General features: G+C 39.4%; 1 protein-coding gene across 3 annotated transcripts in view; it reads right to left on the bottom strand.

Annotated features, from left to right (window-relative positions):
• Positions 1-19,502, bottom strand: part of MAMDC2 (MAM domain containing 2) — a 182,192-nt gene that overhangs the window by 118,924 nt on the left and 43,766 nt on the right. The window lies entirely within an intron of this gene.

Below are 19,502 nucleotides of genomic sequence, written 5' to 3'. Positions count from 1 at the left end.
TCCCTCTACCCTCCTAATATTGACAAGTGCTTTCTGCTGGCTGTACAAGATGTGAAAAGCATTTCTGTAAAAAAAGGTGGGGCATTGAAGCCAAGAACCTTAACTCGAGCCTTCCAAACCCCCCTCTGACCATCTGGTTTCCTATATCAATGATCCAATTGCCTGTGGGTCTTTGGGGACCTCCTGGGCCTTTCTGGCCTGCAGATTCTCACGCTTTCTCGGAGGGCCCCACATTCATGGCTGTCATTTAACCTGCTGTCTTTCATCCTGTGGCTTCCACCTCCCTGTGTCTGCACTTCGGTCTCCCTAACTCTAAACTCTTACTACAAAGGATCTGAAAATCCTCTTTGTTTTGCTTGATGTTCTTCAGCCTGTCCTCCCACGCTTATTGTCTCAAATGCCCATCCCAGCCTGGATCCTTATCTCTGTGGCGAGTACCGACAGGCTAACTGGAGCTCAGATGACGGCCATCCTCACATGAGGGACACAGTTAGGGCATTGTCTTCAGGGATCCTTTCTTGCCGACTGAAGGATTTCAAGATCAAGATCTAACTCTTGCTGGCAATCTTCTTAACATAGCAGCTGCCCACTGGGTGCGGATAGCAATTGCTTCTAGATGCCAACCCAGGCACCCTGTGAAGAAATCTGGCCCTTGCAGCAATTGCTGACACCACCATACCTCCCACGTACAGGCAACACTCATTGCAACTCAGGCCCAAGTGCTATTCTAAGTGCTTCATGTGCATTTCCAAGGTGAAGGGCTTGTTGGGTTTGACTATTCTAAGCTGGGGCTCTTGAGGCGAACCCTTTTTGGATAAAAGTGCTGCTTCTTGTGGCATGAGGAATGTATTAGCGCCATCCTCTTTCCCCACTCTTTGCTACTGCCCCAAAAGAAGGGACTTTAAGCAGGCCGGATTGGGGGAGATCACGTGAGTACTTCAAACCTTTTCCAAGGAAGTAGAGAGTTGGGACATGGAGTATAAAAGAGGAAAGAAACAAATAAAGACCTTGCTATGTCCTATCAACATTCATATCAAATACCAACTTTGCTGCCATGGGAGGCTCAATTTTCCCTGGGCACTTCCCCAGCCTCACTTTTCTCTCCTTCCCCTTTTCCTTTCCCACTCTAGAAAGGGACAACTCAAAGCAATGCTCTTAAAGTTGAGCCCAGAGTCATCTGGATATCTTGTTCAAATACACCTCCCCAGGCCCACTCCTTGAGTTTCCAATCCAGTAGGGCTGGGGTGATGCTGCATTTCTAACAGATTGCATTTCTTAGACGTTCCAGGTGATACTGATGCTACTGGTCTTTGAGAACTGCTGACTTACAGTGTATGGACAGGTAAATAGAGTTCATTCTCCAGCCACCTCTGATCTACCAAAGAAAGTGCAGGCTCCTGTAGCATGTAAAGGAGGCAGGCAACAGTTCTGCTGGAAGGTACAACTCAAATTTAAGTGAATGTGTGTTAAAGCAGGTGCACAGAGTCCATCTGCTGGTGATTATCTTGGCTTTTCAGTGAGTGCCATAAAAAAATTATCTTGACATTCTCTCTCACCTGATCAGATTTTACTATAAGCTTATGCTAATGTTCTCTTGTCAAGAACCTTTGAGAGCACACACTATATAAAATGTACTATTTAAAATACCTAGATTTTATTCTGTGTGATGAAAGTCGGTGCTATTCATTGAGTGATTTTGACATCTTAGCCATAAATGTGGGTTATTTTAAAATATTGGAATTTTGCATTTAAAGATCTCATATTTGTTTTTAGGTCACGCCATGTGAACTGGCCTCTTAGCTGCATTACAGTCCATGCAAAGATGTATCTACCCAGGTGATTGGATGCAATCCACTCAGCAGAATGATGCATTTTCCTAGACCTAATCATTAGCCCAAGCACCGCCCACCTCCACTATCACTGCCAACTTCAAGACTAATTTTCTAAATTAATCACTACATTTTCCAGGCCTGCTCTGGATACAGCCTTAGAATCCTCCTAAACATAGTGCTCCATGTAACCACTACCAATCAATCTGAGTTGGCCCTTGAGTTGAAACTACTTGTTATCTCTGCTTGTGGCTTCAGTGTAGGGGTATATTTTGTGGTCATGTTATAGCTAAATTGAACTAGAAGGAACATGGTATATTTTGAAGAAGTTTTAGAAAACATAGGATGAGGAAGATATTAATGTCAAGGATGTTGCCTTTCCCTGCCTTGTCACTAAGAAAATTGCTATTCTAGAATAAATATGTGAGTTCTTTTTACTTAAAAAGAATCATTTTACCACCGAGTGAATTAACGAAATTTTCTTTCGGTGTAAAATGTTTTATTTACTCCATCTTAATCAGATTGATATTTGGAAGTTAACGTTAGATATAATTCGCATTCCATAGAATTCACCCTTTTAATACAATTCAGAGGTTTTTAGCATATTCATAAAGTTGTGCACCATCAACACTATCTAATTCCAGAACATTTTCACCATAACCCCAAAAGGAAAACCTGTATCCATTAGCAGTCATCCCTCATTCTCCCCACCCCTAGCCTCTGGAAACCACAAATCTACTTTCTGTCTGCCTGAACTTGCCTATTCTGGAAACTTTATATAAATAGAATTATATAATATGTGTCCCTTTGTGACTAGCTTCTTTCACCTGGCATACTTTCAAGGTTCATCCATGTTGTAGCATATATTAGAATTTCATCCTTTTGGGGGCTAATATTCTATTTTATGGCTATACCACATTTTATTTATTTATTCATTAGTTGATGGACATTTGGATTGCCTCTACTTTTCGACTATTATGAATAATCCTGCCATGAGCATTTTTATGCAAGTGTTTTTGTATACAAAAATTTCAGTTCTCCTAGGTGTATGCCTAGGAGTGGAATTGTTAGGCCACATGGAAATTCTATGTTTAACTTTTTGAAGAACTGCCAAACTGCTTTCTCAAGTGGTTGCATCATTTACATTTCCACCAGCAATGTATGAGAGTTCCAATTTCTCCACATCCTCACCAACACTTGTTATTGCCCATCTTTTTTTTAATTTTAGTGATCCCAGTAGATGTGATCTCTGATTATGCTTTTGATTTGCATTTCTCAAGTGACTAATTATGTAGAGCATCTTTCATGTGCTTATTGGCCATTAATGTACATCTACTTTGGAAAAATGTCTGTTCAAATCCTTTGTCTATTTTAAAAATTGGGTTGTCTTTTTATTGTTGAGTTATAAGAGGTTTTATACATTCTGGATAATAGATCTTATCAGATAGAAAATTTGCAAATATTTTTTCCCATTCTGTGCTTTGTCTTTTCACCTTTTTTTTTTTTTTTTTTAAATGGAGACGGAGTCTTGCTGTGCCACCCAGGCTGGAATGCAGTGGCATGATCTTGGCTCACTGCAACCTCCACCTCCTGGGCTCAAGCAATTCTCCTACCTCAGTCTCCTGATTAGCTAGGACTGCAGGTGTACACTGCCACGCCCTGCTAATTTTTTGTATTTTAGTACAGACGGGGTTTCACCATGTTGCCCAGACTGGTCTCGAACTCCTGAGCTCATGCAGTCCGCCCGCCTCGGCCTCCCAAAGTGCTGGGATTACAGGAGTGAGCCACCGCTCCCGGCCGTCTTTTCACCTTTTTTATGGTATCCTTTGAAATATAAAATTTTTAAATTTTGATAAAGTTTAATTTTCTATTTTTAGTTTTTTTTCTGCCTTTGGCATCATAGCTAAGAAGCCATTCTCAAATTTAAGGTCACGAAGATTTACAGCTATGTTTTTTTCTGAGTTTTATTGTTTCAGCTTTTACATTTAGATCTTTGATCTAATTTTTGCCCGTTGAATTTTCTTGCCACCATTGTTGAAATCAGTTGAGGATAGATGTGGGGTTTATTTCTGGACTTCTCAATTCTATTCTATTGATCTATGTTTATTCTTATTCCAGTACCACAGAGTCCTCCTTACTGTAGCTGTGTAGTAAGTTTTGAAATTGAGAAGTATGAGACCTCCGACCTCATACTCATTTTTAAGATCATTTTGACTATTCTGGGTCCCTTGTATTTCCATATATATTTAAATATCAAAATGGGAATAATGTAGAACACCATAAAGTTCACTGTTTTAACAGTATTCCTTCATTTTTCTTGAATACATGCTCCTGAATGTTGTAAGCTTTTGGTTAACTTCCAGAGTTCTTAAAAAGTTGATTTTGACCATTTCTTCTGCTGTTCTCATTGCTCTTATGGGGAGAGGATTCTCTGAGGTCCTTACTCCACCATTCTTGCTGACATGCTCCCTTTTCTCATCTTTTAAAACCAATAAGAATACAAAGCAGTGCTTCAGAGATGTTAGAGTAAACAAAACAAATGAGAAAAAGGCAAAGAAGGGCAGATATCACAGGGGGATTGGGAGGTTGACTGTGATGCATCAGGCCAGGGATCTGGGGGAGATTTACCAACCACAGTGTTGGAGAAATGGTATCAGAAGGAGAGGGAAGGATCCACTTCAAATATGGCTGCTTAGGCAATTGGAACTGATTTACTAGACATTTATTAGAGATGATAAAATCTTTATAAAGGGTCAGAAAAGGGCCATAAACTTCCAAATAGATTTTTTTAAAAAGTAAGTCAGCAATCAAAAACAATCATTAAGCCATCTTGCCAGAAAGTAGACTCCACGTGCCCTAGGGTCTGAACATGTCTCCTTGTCACATGCAGGCATCAGAAAACAACAGAAAAAGCTTTTCTGTTTAAGTGAAGTCAAGCCATAAATAACTGAGTCTTGAAGTTATGTTCAATCGCTGGACACATCTGCATGGCCAGAACTCAATGTATTGATAACTTCCAATAGCCATGGCACAGCATGGTAGGTCTAAGTCCCACACCATCACTGTGGCAGCATGGTCAGGGCACAAATCACAGGGGGCTTCTTGGCACCCATGGAATTCTGTTAGCTAATGAATGCCGAATGCCCCGTCCTTCAGGTGTGATAATCATGCTGGGGTGACTGTGTGGTACAGTGGACCCTACTCAGGATTTGTAAATTATAACCTAGGTTTAAAACCTTATGACACACACACAAACTGAATCACTGGCTTCTTTATTTTCAAAATGGGAATAATAAAAGAAGAGAGCCCCTTTACATATACATTCAATATGTGGAAAATCAATGTACTTAGAGAAAAACAAACCAACTAAAAACAACCCAACCACTAGTACTACGACACACACACATACGAAATATGTTTTTCATATGAATAGCCACTAAATGGAATCTATTTCATCTAATGTTTAAATAAGTATATACTTCCATGCAGAAAGAAAAATTGGCCGTGTTGTACATAAAAATGGCATAATACGTATAAAACCATGTACACTGTACTCTGTAATTTAAGGAACTCTTAAGAGCAATTTTGACAGTGTATAATTTTCACATTTTGTGCTGACTTTAGACTGTAAAACTGAAGTGAGATATGACTTCATATCTATAGGGCTGTTGTGAGAACCTGATAAAATGATGTACAGTCATGCATCACTAAACGATGAAGATAGGTTCTGAGAAATCATCATTGGGTGATTTTGTCATTATGCAGGTATTACAGAGTGTACTTCATGAACCTAGATGGAGAGCCTACTACACATGTAGGCTATATGGGACGGCCTATTACTCCTAGGCTACGAACCTGTAACAGTATGTTACTGTACTGAATACTGTAGGCAATTGAAACACAATGATAAGTACTTGTGTATCTAAACATACCTAAACATAGACAAGATATAGTAAAAATACAGCATAAAAGATAAGAAATAGTACATCTGTATGGGGCACTAACTTGCAAGTGGTGTGGGTGAGTCAGTGCGTCAGCAGGGAGGGAATGTGAAGGCCTAGGCTATTACTGTACACTACTGTAGACTTATAAACACTGTACACTACTGTAGACTTATAAACACTGCACACTACTGTAGACTTATAAACACTGTATACTACTGGAGACTCATAAACACTGTATACTACTGTAGACTTCTAAACACTGTATACTTAGGCTATTCTGAATTTATATAAAATATTTTTCTTTCTTCAATAATGAATTAACCTACATTTACTATAACCTTTTTACTTTATAAATTAAAAAAAAATTTAACATTTGACTCTTTTGTAACAACTGTTAGCTTAAAACACAAACACATTGTACAGTACTGTATAAAATATTTTCTTTCCTTATATCCTTATTATATGAGGTTTTTTTCTGATTTAAATATTGTAACATTTTTTCTTTTCAAACTTTTTGTTAAAAACAAAGACACATTCTCAAAAGAAGACATTTATGCAGCCAAAAAATGCTCACCCTCACTGGCCATCAGAGAAATGCAAATCAAAACCACAATGAGATACCATCTCACACCAATTAGAATGGCAATCATTAAAAAGTCAGGAAACAACAGGTGCTGGAGAGGATGTGGAGAAATAGGAACACTTTTACACTGTTGGTGGGACTGTAAACTAGTTCAACCATTGTGGAAGTCAGTGTGGCGATTCCTCAGGGATCTAGAACTAGAAATACCATTTGACCCAGCCATCCCATTACTGGGTATATACCCGAAGGACTATAAATCATGCTGCTATAAAGACACATGCACACATATGTTTATTGCGGCACTACTCACAATAGCAAAGACTTGAAACCAACCCAAATGTCCAACAATGATCGAATGGATTAAGAAAATGTGGCACATATACACCATGGAATACTATGCAGCCATAAAAAATGATGAGTTCATGTCCTTTGTAGGGACATGGATGAAATTGGAAATCATCATTCTCAGTAAACTATCACAAGAACAAGAAACCAAACACCGCATATTCTCACTCGTAGGTGGGAATTGAACAATGAGAACACATGGACACAGGAAGGGGAACGTCACACTCTGGGGACTGTTGTGGGGTGGGGGGAGGGGGGAGGGATAGCATTAGGAGATATACCTAATGCTAAATGACGAGTTAATGGGTGCAGCACACCAGCATGGCACATGTATACATATGTAACTAACCTGCACATTGTGCATATGTACCCTAAAACTTAAAGTATAATAATAATAAAAGAAAAAAGAAAAAAAAAGAAAAAGAAAAAAAAAAACAAAGACACAAACATTCACATTTGCCTAGGGCCTATATGGGATCAGAATCATCACAATGTCACTAGGCTACAGGGAATTTTCAGTTTCATTATGTTATGAGACCACTATCATATATGCCCATCGTTGACCAAAACATTATGCAGTACATGACTATATATAAAGATGCTTTGTAAATGGTCATGTTAATTGCTAATTTCTGTTCTCATCATCAAAGGCAGGAGTTTTTTAGTTATTGCATAGACAGAGAGAAATGTATATTGCCTTCTTACTTTTTTCCAATATGGATCAGAGAAGATATTTGTTCAGGGTAACAGACCAGCAGCACATTTTCAGTGCTGATATGAGAACAGGCCTCATTCATTTCACTTTAATTGGCCCTTTGATGTTAAAGTCTACAACTTTGTCCTTTTAGTGCTGGGCCCATCCTGGCTAGCCATGCTAAACAGTCTCCCTCCCCACAGCTAAGCTCCTCTGGTTCTTATCCAAGGCTAATCATCATTTCAAGTGGAATCCGGCATATTTACTCCTGATGTGATTCTGGCTGAAATCTGATGATGGAGGTCTGACAGCAATGCCTATGTCTCTCTTGTTTAGAACTTAGTGCCTTGCATATCTAAGACAAGGACACTGCTTGTTTTTGGCAGCTTCCTTCCCAGGGCTGAAGTCTAGTCCCTGAACTCAAGCGAGGATCTTCCCACTCAATTTTCTGAATGCCTTAACTGTCTGCCTCCCTGGATCAGGTCCTGCTGTGGACACAGTATGGTAGAGTGGTTGAATGTGGCTATCACATCAGCTTGATGTTGGTTCAAATCTTGGCCACGCCACTTAGAAACAATGTCACTTTGGGCACGTTAATTCTATTATCTGAAACTCACTTTCTTCTTTGGTAAAGTGAGGATGTTAAAATACCGATTTTGTAGTCTTTTAAACAAGATTAAATAAGATAATGTAAGTACTTAGCACAGGGCCAAGTTCTTAATAAATGTTAGTGCTCCTATGTCCAGTTAGATGATCAGCATCCTCTTCTGATGGTTACCCCACCTCGTCATCTCATATTGGACCTCCTTCATACCAATTGCTATTGTTCTACCTGCTGCCCATTGCGCTTGTGCTCTCTCTCTCTCTCTCTCTCTCTCTCTCTCTCTCTCTCTCTTTCTTTTTGGCAGAGTCTTGCTCTGTCACCCAGACGGGAGTGCAGTGGCGCAACCTCAGCTCACTGCAACCTCCACCTCCCAGGTTCAAGCGATTCTCCTGCCTCAGCCTCCCAAGTAGCTGGAATTACAGGCACCCGGCACCACGCCCGGCTAATTTTTGTATTTTTAGTAGAGACGAGGTTTCACCATGTTGGCCAGGCTGGTCTCAAACTACTGACCTCAGGTGATCCACCCGCCTCGGCCTTCCAAAGTGCTGGGATTACAGGCGTGAACCACCGCGCCTGGCCTGCCCTACCTTTCTGACACCAACTTCTGCCCGCTATGTAGAAGATCTTCCAACTATCTGTGACTGGATCTATTCTCCCTAGTGCCTGCTCTACTGCTATGGGCATGTCTTTTTATGCTATGACAGTCATCTCTGGGATCTACTAGATAATCAAAGCAGCCTGGACAATAATACATGCAAAGCATCCAGCAAATGTTCATGAAGTTTCTGCAAAGAACAGATTTCTGTCGTGGAGAGAGGATGCCTCTGTGGAACTGCATCCTCAATTATGTATAAACCATCAGCTTACATTTTGAAGGAGTGTTATTTTCTTTGCATATCAAAGACTTTCAAAAAAATGAAAAAGTCAAATTTCTCAAAATGTATAGAAAATACAATGGGTATGGGGTTCTCAAAGTTGATCGTGTTATTAGAAAATAAATAATATAGCACTCCTTAAATGTAAAATGATTTTTTAATCTTTGGGACTATTAATATCTGAGTTTTTTTCTCAATCAATCAGATTCACAATGATTTATAAATCTACTGATTACTTCTGGCAGAGAATGGTCTGATCTGAAACTATGTAAGAAAAAAATCACAAATATTTATAACTCACATAAAGTATTCTCATCTTCTGTTTGAAGTTTCCAATTTTACTATTATTTTGTGTTGTTTAATAAATCACTAATTATATAAATCATAATTTTAATAAAATGATGAACATAACTTTTAAGACTTCAGCTCAAGTCATCTGGTAAGAAACAAAGATTCAAAAACAACTAACATTTGCTGTACTCTGGGTATTAGATTCTTCACACATGTTCTTCTCCCTTAAGCCTGTCAAATGATCCTATGATGTAGAAATTGCCACTTTACAAATAAGGAAACAGAGATTGACAAAAATTAATTCACCAGTTCAAGGAAACAGCTAGTAAACCAAGCTGAGGCACAAAGTCCGTGCCTTTTCCCCTGCACCAGGCTGTCTCCAAATATTTCCTTTTCTGCCTCCTTTATTCATTTATCTTTTCATAATATCATTTTCTTACAGCAGGAAAAATACCTTTTCTTCCTTTTCCTTATACTGGGATCCTGAAGGTATGGATAAATCTATATGGACTTTCATTTGGGCTTCTCCACAAATATTATTTCTACTGATAACACAATAATCTGATTAATTTTTCTACTGCAGTGCCTCAAATCTAAAAGACTTTTAAACGTGTCAAGATTTCTAAAATTAGGGCATGTCTTACAATTGATCTATAGTGCACCTCCCCACTCCCTAAAAGGATGTTAGCAAATCTATGGTGCAACTTAGAATCAAGGGATACAAAATAAGATTATTGGCACTTGCACTTTGGTTACTGACTGCTGTCAGAGACCCCGCAGGCTTGAGCTCAGAGGATGCTATCAAATATTACTGGTAAATCCTGCCAAAGGGTGGTAAGTGGGGCAACATGAAGATAAAGGGTTACAGAGCCACATGCAGAAGGGTAGCACTGGTGGTCCAGAGACCTCTAGTTATCAGCTTGTATGAGGCACAGTCCACAGTTTCAGTCCAATGTCTTAATAAGTATTTACTAACTGGCAATGGGTACATGTTATGAACAATCCATTTCCATAAAGTATATGGGCCCCCAGTTGCCAGACAACAAGGTACTTCATATCATGTAACATAAACAAGTCCATCAGGCTTCCAAATCTTCCTGCTGAGTTAGAAAGGGTTTCCCCATGGAGTTTCGCAAGGCATATGTCTTTTCAGTGCATGTTTTTTATGGGAATGGCTTCTCTTCACCCCTCTCTTTGCCATGTGAAGCTCTTAATATGACACAGATTCAAGAAATTTTTCATTTTCATTCAATGAAAGTACATGAAACTCCTGGCTTTTGGTTAGTTTCTATGGATAAGAGGATGAATGAGACTCAAGAGGTATAAGCTTACATCTAAATCTCCCCAGAAGCCAGCATACTGAGGATGGTTGATTTGCAATGCAACTTTATAGGCAGGTCCCACTTCTAAAGTGTGGTGGGCAAAATTATCTGTAATTGAAAAGGAACAACTAGATACTGTCATCCTATTTTGGTCCCAAGCGGTAAGAAACCCCTCCCAGAATGAAACCTTCTCTAGACCAGCAAAGAGGCTCTTGCACTGGGGAAATACAGCTTTGCTTAAGGAAAAAGGAAAGCCTGTATTTATAGAGCAGCACAAAATTACCATGTACAAACTTCCAAGCTATCCCAACACACAGGGTCATGGGTGTGGTAAGTCCTTTCTTCCTGATGTGGAAATTGAATTTTCGGTGTTCGCAGTATTCCTTGTCAATATCATTTGCCTCAGGAAATTCATTACACATCTGTCATTATTATACAATACTTATCTCCAAAAAGAAAAATTTCTTCCTTTTCAAATTCATTTATAAGAAAAAATTTGCTCCTCTCACAAATAAAGGCAAAGCTTGGCTGACAACTAGAGAACCTCCAGAGAACCTTAATATGGTGAAGCTGGACGAGACCTTGATGTCTAATAAAGGGATCTTGATGCCAAGGAAGATTTTTTTTTCTCTAGTGCTACTTAGGATGGAAATGGAAGAAAACAGTGAGGCCTGGGGAGACGCCCTGAATAGAGTGTCACTATTGATTAGCAATATCTGCCTGGTCCTGGAAGAAGACCACATGGGACAGATCATGTCCGACTTCTTCCTTCCTAGTTGACTCAGAAACTTCTCCCACATCTGGGGTGTTTGGCTTTTGGGGAGTGAGGGGAATTTCTACAGGAAGGTTGTGACATCTTTCACCTTAGAGGTGGCCCTTATTTATAAAATCGCATGGCAGCAGCATCAACATCGTGATCTTGAAATGTTCTTTTCCTCTGGATTCCTTGATCCCCCCCTTTAATAGTTTTGCCCCTACCTTCTATCTGCTACTCCTCTATCTTCTCTATGGTATTCTCTACCTTTGTCAGTCTCTTACTTGTTAGTATTTCATTGGGTCTGGGTCTAGCTTCTCTACTATGATGACTCTTCCTTACCATAGCAGTAACTAATCGCCTCCCTAATATCCATTCTCTCCTGCTTCCTCATTACAGAACTCCAATTTGATTGGGGCTGGCAATATGCCCAGCCAAGAGAATGACATTGCTGTGCCACCTTTGCATTTGGGGTGGCCAGTGACTAAGTTCTAGATGGAGAAAGTTGTTGAATGGGGCTTTCAGGAAAGCTCCTCAAAGGTGGGGCTGACTCAGCTAGTAGGTTTCTTTTGTCCTCTCCTTTCCTCCCTCTTTCTGTCTGAAGTGTGCATGCGATGGGCTAGAGTTGCAATGGCCACTTTAAGAACAGGAGGTGACTAGGGTGAACAATTCATCTTAGTTAGCCTGGGCCTTTCTTAGTTTTAAAATTTAAAGTCCCAGTCTGGTGCAGTGGCTCACGCCTGTAATCCCAGCAGTTTGGGAGGCTGAGGTGGGAGAATCGTTTGGGCCCAAGAGTTCACGACCAGCCTGAGGAACATGGCAAAACCCCATCTCTACAGAACATAGAAAAATTAGCCAGGCATGGCACCTGTGGTCCCAGGTACTCAGCAGGCTGAGGTGGGAGAATCACCTGAGCCTGGGGAGGTCAAGGCTGCAGAAAGCTGTGATTGCACCAGTGAAGTCCAGCCCAGGCAACAGAGCAAGACTGTGTCTCAAAAAAAAGAAAAAAAAAAAAACTTAAATTAAATTAAATGTAAAGTCCTATGTCCTGGGAACAGGACATGTTTTCTGGGGAAACTGACAGGGTTGTTCATCCTAGCAGGCAACCCTGAAAATGGACATTATCACTGTGAGTGGGATGTAAAAATAGCAGGAGCTGGGTTCCTGATCATATTGTTGAGTCTTCTAACCAGTCTGGACTTCCTAGGTCTGCACTTTTCACTAGGAAAGAAAAACAACAAATCCCAATTTAAACCATTATTAATTAGTTTTTTTCTGCTATAGGCATCCAAATTACCTAACTGACTTCTCCTATGCCTTCCAGCTTCGTTTATACAGAGGTAATTCCCAAGTCTCTCACTCTGGCCTGATCCCCTATCACTTCCAGACTCATGTATCTTTCTGCTGGGCATCTCCACATGAACATGCCATAGGCACTTAAACTCATTCTCTTTCTCCCAAATCCTACTCTTCCAAATCTGAGAGAATGGAACCCCCAGCTATCTAGTGATCAATCAAGAAATCTTAGTGTCTTCATTGATTCCTCCATCTCCCTCCTCCAAAATTCTATCAATCTCAATAACTGAATTTTGAAAATTTCTCTCAAAGTCAACCATTCCTTCAAGTTCCCTCCACTGATCCAGCTTACATAAACTATCTTTTGTCTGGATTATTCCAATGCCCTTCTGATACGTCTATCTGCTTCAGTCTTGCCCCAGTCTAATCTAATCTCCACACTATAGCCAGAGAGTTATTTCTGTTATGCCAACCTGATCACATCATTTCCCAGCCTAAAACACCTGAAGGAGGTCCCCATTGTCCTCAATTTATATGGCCTTGGTGTTCTGGCTCGCATATTTAACCACACCCTTTTCTGCAGCCTACATGGCAGCTACAGAATTTCTTTTAGTCCCTTTAAGCTACGGTGCCAGGCTCTTTATTGCTTCAGGCCTTCCCACATGCTGTTTCCTTTATCTAGGATACTCTCTTTCATATCCCTTCCCTCCTACATTCCATGCCACTACTGCTCACTTCCTTCTTAGCTCACTCTATACTTCATTATGGTCTTAGCCTAACATATTTACCGTGTAAAATTGTGCACTGTGCAACCTATACAACTGTACATGGTGGACCTGTTTAGATACTGCTTTTTTCAGGCAGCCTTTGCTAATCTCTACCTCCAAACATGCTTAGATGTCTTTTTTAAGTCTTCTTTTAATATCAGCATTATAACTTTAATTTTTATTTGTCTGACTACTTGTCCATATTCCTCATTAGGATTTTAAGCATATAGGGGTACCCACTATATCTGCCTGTCTCCTAGTATGTGCTTTCTATATTTTTAAATAAATGGGTGAACTTCTTCCTGATGGTAGGCTTGTTTTATCATGTTTATATATAAAGCTACATTAAAACTCTTTTTTATCATGGAGATCTCCTATTAGGTTTGAATTTCATGCCAATTACTCAATTTGCTGTTATTCAAGGAAATATAATATTTAATGAGAACTGTAACTTTGCTGGCAACTCACACCACAGTTATTATTTTCACATATACCTCTACTGTTATATTTTCTGAAACATGAATTCTCACTATGTCAGGGTACACAAAGGATTGTTGAAATGCACAATTCTCTGCCTTTCTGGAATGCAGAGTTTGTGGGAAGCAGTTAGAAAATGTTTCAGTGTGTGACATTTCTAGATTAAAGAGAGCTATAGTTTTATCAGCCTCAAATTTCAAGGAGTCCCAAAGTGCAGAGATCAGCAATACATACAGAAATGGTGAAGTCAGCATTGCTTAGCCGTCTTGAATGCCATTTTGGTTCTCCCTGACAACAAGGAAATTATCTTCATATCATAGCTAAGACTGCAAAAGTAGTCTTAAAAGATTACAAAGCATTAAGCCTGGCAAAAACAAAACAAATGCCAGGAGGCAATCTCCAGTGTAAACAATCTGCCAACATTTGAAACCACAACCACAGATGTTTGTTCCACCCTTTGTCATAGGGTCTGTCATAGGGTGTAGCTTTAAGCCTTGCTGGCCCAAGTGGCAGTTTTAGAAGAGAAGTTTACCTTAGCAACCAGCAACAGAAAACCAAGTGATGAACCCACAATTAAAGGTCACATAATATTTGGAAAGGGAGCTTCACTTTATAAGGTATTTAACAAAGGATGAAAATATAAGAAGGCTGCATTACCCGATACAGAGTGTTTGTTCTACCGAAGATCAGTTCTCAGAACACATTTTCCACTACATCATTTGTCAGATAGGGAAGATATTCCTTCTAAACATAGAAATGTCCCTGTATTTAGGCCGCATGTGGTGGCTTATGCCTGTAATCCCAGCACTTTGGGAAGTCGAGGAGGGTGGATCACTTGAGGTCAGGAGTTCGAAACCAGCCTGACGAACATGGTGAAACCCCATTTCTACTAAAAATAAAAAAATAAAATAATTAGCCGGGTGTGGTGGTGGGTGCCTGTAATCCCAGCTACTTGGGAGACTGAGGCAGGAGAACTGCTTGAACCCGGGAGGTGGAGGTTTCAGTAACCCAAGATCTTAGCACTGCCACTCCAGCCTGGGCAGCAGAGCAAGGCTCCATCTGAAGAAAAAAAAAAAGAAAACTGTCCCTGTATTTAAAATACATGTGGATGATGATGACAACAGAAGACAATGAGTAACTGAATTCACCCTGGAAGTTCCCCAGGTGTACCTGGTATGAAAAAGGTATTCTCCTTCCATAAAATATGTGTCCATTCACAAGACAAGAGATGCTATCTTAACCATTTTGCTAAGAACACTGCCGTCAGCATGGCTGAATATTTTTTCTCATGTATTGTGCAAGGAAATTCTGTCAAACAAAAGAGTTATATACCTTTCAGCTTCATTTAACCAAGAAGAAAATAGGAGTTCCTATGAAAATTTCACTATAGCACAGATACATAAATAAATATATATACGCACACACATATATATGTATGTGTGTATGTATGTATTGGTACACATATATATTTGCTTTGATTTGGACTTTCACATTTCAAGTTCTGCATTTTACATCTATTATAAAGGATAAAAGCAAGTAGGAACAAGAATGTTCCATTGAAAAAGAAAACATAGCAGTGGAGGTAAACACATTTCATTTCATTGCATTATAGAGAAGATATGACTCACGATGGTGGGAGCGTAAGATTAGAAATAAGAGTTTAAATGAAGGTAAACCTCATGATACCTGTAAAATGAGCAATCTAATCTAGATTCATGAATATAAAACATCTTTTTTTCTCCAAACATAATTGAATACAGAAATCCATCTATTAGCAGAGCAAAGAAGAATGGCTGTGATCACCAGGTAGGCCAAATAGTCTTATATAGCCATTTGTTGTCCAGGGCAATTTTGCCTATTAAGTCTGTTTCCTCCCAGTTAACCTTCCTTCCATGAGCCCCTGAAGCTTGATGTCTGAACTCAGGGATGGTTTGGAAACCCCTGCTTAGGCAGTCTTGGGTCTTCTCAAATACTGCAGTCTAATACCACGTCCTGCCTGCTCTAAAACTGACTCCTGCTCCTTCCATCTGTTTTTCCCAGTTTGCAGATCTGGCTTGTGTATTCACTCTCTACATGTCTATGTAAGTAACCACATTCGCATTGGCTGAGAAGTCGTCACTTGCAAAATAGTCTTTATTGAGTTCAAGAGCCAACATGCTCTATGGTCCTTCTAATCCAGCTGTTCTCAACCTTGGCTGCACATGGAATCACTGAGGGAGGCCTTGGTCTGCAGTAAAGCCTACACACCTCCCCAGGTGATTCTAACAGTCAAGCCAGATTTGAGAAGCACTCTTCTTATCTGCTTACTCTCCTCCTTCTATTCTAACACAGCTGGACTTCAGCCAGACCATACATTCATTGATGGCAGGTTTTTATCTATTTTACTCAGCTCTTTACCTTTAATGCCAAGTAACGTAATAGGTGTTAAATAAATACATGCCAAATGAATTAAGCAGTCTACCCTGCCAGTCATCTACCTAAGGTAAAGATATTTTAAAATAAAGGCAATAAATTTAAGTCCAAGAACAATAAACACTGAAAATGAAGTCCCCATTATTTGGAAATCTTCCTTAAGTAAGAAAGATAAATGTATGACTATGTGCCTAAGGCTTATGAGAAATAAATCACAGTAAAGTTGGGAGAAAACAAGGCAGTAGGTTTCAATAAGTTGGTTGCCATGGAGACTAGGGTTTTGATGACAATAACACTGATAGCAACTGTGTTCATTCCTGACCAATTTAGAGCACTTAACTATTCACAAAGCACTGGGGCATAATTAAGCCTCATAGCAACCCCATGATACAATTGGACAGTTATCATCCTTCATTTCCTAAATCAGGAAGGTCTGGCTCAGAGAGTATCTGCTGCCTAACAAGCAGCCAGATTCGGGATCCCACTCGGATTGCCAAATTAAGCAATTAAAAATACGTAAATATGTTCCAAAAATCACTGGGGACATACTTATACTAAAAAAATTATTTGATTTTTATTTGAAATTCAAATGTAATAGGGCATCCTGCAACCTCAGGTTCCAGGCCAGTTCTTTTTCTGTGAAAAGAGTATTTTAGATTCGAAAGTCATGGTGGACCCTCTTGGATCAAACGGGCTGCACTGTGGCTCCTGCCTTCTCTCCCTGACTCTGAGATTAGGCCTTCCTGAAGGCTTTGCACGTGTCCAGCTCTTGGCCTGTGACTTACTCCAGCACAGCAGTGGGCTGAGCTGAGCAAGAAAAGAGGGTGGCAAAAAACACACAAATGATGTCTCTCAGTGTTCCAGGGCCAACTCTCCATGTGGACTCAGTAGGGTTTATTTTTAGTAAGTAATACAGAATGATACATAATTCAAAGATACAAGAAACTGAAGCCAAGCCTTCCTCTTACCCTCAGTTTCTGGGACACCCTTCCAGAGATACTTTATTCATATGTAAACACACACAAACATATCTTTAGATATAGCCTTTTAATTTTTCTACAAGCAGTTAACATACTATATGCCATTCTGTGCCATGCTGTTCTTCACTGAATATATCTTGGAGATGGTTATATTATCTATCTGTTTCTCTATCTAAAGCTTCCTCATATCTTTAACTGCTGCATAGCATAGCTTTCCATTGTACAAATGTACCATAATTTAATTAATTGGTGCCCTTGTGATGAATAATTTTCCAATCTTTAGCTATTAAAAGCAATGTGGTGATAAATCTTCTTGTATTTAGGACTAAGTACGGATTTCGGAGTATACCCATGGAATAAGACCCTCGAAAGGGAACTGCTGAGTTAAAGGAAATGTGCCATTTATACTTTGGTTAAATGTTGCCACACTTTCATTCCTGAAGTTGTGCCAATTTATATTGGTAGCAACAATGTATTAGGACATTTTCCCCATCATCATAAATACAGTGTATGTTACTAAACTTTTTGATATTTAAACAATTTGATAGATAAAAAATGGTATCCCAGTGCCACTGTAATTTGGGTTAATAATATCATGCATAGAAAGTGCCCAGCACAATTCCTGGTGTAGTGTACATTCTCAGTAAAGCATGGTCTCAGATTTTACATCTATCAAATCATTGTAATACTATGCTATCAAAATACTTTATATTTAAGTCGTAAATAGCAGTTTCCTCAAATTCTATCCTTCATGTACCACTTTTGGGGTTTTGCCATATCTGTGCACCAATGGTACTAATATTACTTAATATTTTTCTTTAACTGTACTCATCTTTGAAAAATGTAGCATTTATTTCAGTTGGTTTCATGAAAATTAGCATATTACCCATGAACTTGGGAGTTGTTGTACTGGTGAATCTAGTATGTTTAAAAATCAATATGTAATTATTAAAATAGAAAACTATGGCCACGTGCCCCCTGAAATAATCTCATGAACCACCATTGTATGCCTACTACACTTTGGAAAACACTTATTTACGTGAAAGTTTGTTATTATTATATTTTCAACCTTTCCTTTTCAGGACTTGGAAGCTAAGGCCCAGAGAGGAGGAGAAACTTGATCAAAGTCAATCAGACAATGCAGAATCGAGAAAAGTACCTGGACCTCTATGCCCATGCTTCTAGCAGCCAGCCTCCTAAAATACCTCTAGTTGAAGCCAAAGTTAGAATCCTTCTATGAAACTACAGGATTAAAATGGTGATTTTCTGAAGCAACCTTGTTTTTCTCCCATTGTTCTTACCTTTCTTCACCTGGGAGACCTAAAAGGCAGGCTTTTCTTCCCAGAACATGTCTAATAGTGCATACCTGAGATGACCCAGCTATAAGCCTTTCTTGCTGTAACTGTAGGAGCCCAGGGGTAAATGGAATGGAACCAAGGAAGGCAGAGAGATTGGGGTTGTCAACATCATATCCTGTTTAGAGACTTCTGTAAAAGTTGTCTGATCTTGTTTTACTTTCCCAACTAAACACTCTAAAGTGTATCAAGACTTCTAGATGTTTCTACCCATTGCCTCCAAAAATTTAGATATGTTTAAATTCTATGCCTTTTTTAAAAAAAAATCAAGAAATTCCTAAATACTCCCTAATTAAGAAATAATAAAATTTAAAAGTTCATAATAAAAAGCAGTTTGGGGACCTACAGAAGTAGCAAGAGTGCAGGCAGCTCTGCAATGAGTTCTCTTGCTTTTGTTTCTAAGTATCAAACTCAAAAACCAACTAAGGGTTGAGGATGTTGCAGTAGATGCATGTTGTCTATGCCTTCTTAGTATCCATCCCCCAACATTTCTGGTTAACAGTATCCTGGTTTTTCTTTGGAAAATCTGCCCTTCCTTATTTTCAGTCCAAAAGATTTGAATGGGGCTGACTCTGACCCTTAACTCCCTTTCCAGGGATGGTTACATGACCCAGGCTTGACCAATCAGATCATCCAAACCCTTTGCCACAGTGATTGGTCCAGGGATACATGCATGAGCCAGCTCAGGTAAATGAGGCTCAATTATGAGAATTTTGTTAGCGCAATTGGGGAAAAAAAGTTTTCTTTCCATGAGAACTATCAGCTATAAGAATGTTGGATGTTTCCATCTGCTGGAGTCCATGAAGAAGGTCCCATGAAAATGAAGCCAGCACAACAACACAGAGCTAAGACATACAAAGAGATGGAGATTAAATTGAATGGAACTTTTAAGCCCCCATATGCCCTTGAAGCCAGATATCCCTGAACTTTTAATTTATATTAGTTGATAAAGTCCTTCATTAGCTTAAGCCAAT

Source organism: Pongo pygmaeus, chromosome 13 (assembly GCF_028885625.2).
Source record: "Pongo pygmaeus isolate AG05252 chromosome 13, NHGRI_mPonPyg2-v2.0_pri, whole genome shotgun sequence".
Lineage (NCBI taxonomy): Eukaryota > Metazoa > Chordata > Mammalia > Primates > Hominidae > Pongo > Pongo pygmaeus.
Note: the sequence above shows the minus strand (reverse complement) of the source record. Positions and strands in the feature narration are given on the sequence as shown.